The following is a 1,856-nucleotide window of genomic DNA, read 5'->3' as shown; positions in this document are numbered from 1 at the left end:
GTATTGTAAATAATCACATTTTCTGTCCTGTAGTCGAATGGGATTTGGGACAGATAGAAATATTATGATTATTCCTCATCAATCAATTTTTCAGGGAAATTGAGTGAGCTTAGCACATAGTAAAAAATGCAGTTACACCTCATTCAATATGCTGTAACTTTTTCAAGGTTTTTGCAGTGAGACAAATAGTGCAAAAGAGCAATTTGTCATTAGTTCAGTGATTTCTACTCAACTGCAGTTTCGGAAGGAGTTCAAATGGTGCACCGAGGGGAAGTATAGAATCATTGACAGCAATTCTTGCATTTTCATGTTTTGCTGTACACGTGTGAAGTCCAGATGTTGCTATTAGTTTCAAAGAAGTAATAGTAGTTAATGCTAATACTGGCATTACTACTGTAAAAGCCTTGCCGATAAATAATAAGTGTAAAACAGTTATCCTAATTTTTTGACTTTTATTTGACTGGAGTTGGTTTTACAGTGATAGAACATTGGCTTCACATGTGTAATGAAAGTCCTTGCATTCTATTGCTGTTGACTGAATTGTATTTCCTTTGAGAATTGTTTTATATACCACTGTTTTGGCTTCATGTTCATTACATTTTAAAAATATAAGTTAAATATTAATATGAATACCGGAAAGGATCATTCATGTAAAACAAATAATGCAACTGAAAACATCTATGCTAATTATGCAATAGCTGACAGAATCTTCACAAATGGTTTGTTTGGCATCTACGATTTCTCCGTCGATGATAAACGCTTAGTCATACAAGTATTATCAAGATTTGTTGTTATCCAAGCTATTAACCACATAGAGGAATAATATTCCATTTTGATTTCTAGAACCACATTACCAAGTTCAGCGTGTTAACCATTAACACATCCATTCATAATTTCTAAAAAGAAACCAGGTCTCCTTTTGGAAGTAAAGGTGCAATAAAGGCTCATACTTGGTTTGATTAATCCTTGATCAAGGCAAGCCTTATACCTCAATAGGAACACTACTGTATGCCTCACATATTTTGAATACTAGTTCATAGAATTTTCTAAGTTTTAAAAAATGTTTTATGAGAAACAAAGAAAAATGGTTAGTGATAAATATGCAGTTCTTTCCATCTAACAGTAATAGGATGTTGTTAAGAATGCTATCCTTTAGGTCAAAAGTTAAATGGTTTTGCCGCACATTAAAGATGTCTATTGCACTACTTATAGTTATTAAGATGTATAGCACGGAAACAGACCCTTCAGTCCAGCTCATCCATGCTGACTAGATATCCTAACCTAATCTAGTCCCATTTGCCAGCACTTGGCTCATATCCCTCTACACCTTTCCTATTCATATACCCATCCAGATGCCTTTTAAATGCTGTAATTGTACCAGCCTTTATCACTTCCTCTGGCAGCTCATTCAAGACATGTACCACCCTCCACATGAAAAGGTTGCCCCTTAGGTCTCTTCTGTACCTTTCTCCTCTCACCTTAAACCTATGCTCTCTAGTTCTAGACTCCCCCAGCCCAGGGAAAAGACCTGGTCTATTTATCCTATTATGCCCCTCATGATTTTATTAACCTCTATAAGGTTACCCCTCAACTTTTGATGCTCCAGGGAAAACAGCCCCAGCCTATTCAGCCTCTCCCTATAGCTCAAACCCTCCAATCCTGGCAACATCTTTGTAAATCTTTTCTGAACTCTTTCAAGTTTCACAACATCCTTGCGATAAGATGGAGACCAGAATTGCATACAATATCCCAAAAGTGGCCTAACCAACATCCTGCACAGCTGCAACAGGTTCTTCCAACTCCTATACTCAATGCTCTGACCAATAAAGGAAAGCACCAAATGCCTCCTTCACTAT

This window comes from Chiloscyllium plagiosum, unplaced genomic scaffold, assembly GCF_037043375.1.
Source record: "Chiloscyllium plagiosum isolate Xiang-an unplaced genomic scaffold, Cpla_swu_hap1 HiC_scaffold_20, whole genome shotgun sequence".
Taxonomy (NCBI): domain Eukaryota; kingdom Metazoa; phylum Chordata; class Chondrichthyes; order Orectolobiformes; family Hemiscylliidae; genus Chiloscyllium; species Chiloscyllium plagiosum.
The sequence above is the reverse complement of the archived record's forward strand: the minus strand, read 5'-3'. Positions refer to the sequence as shown.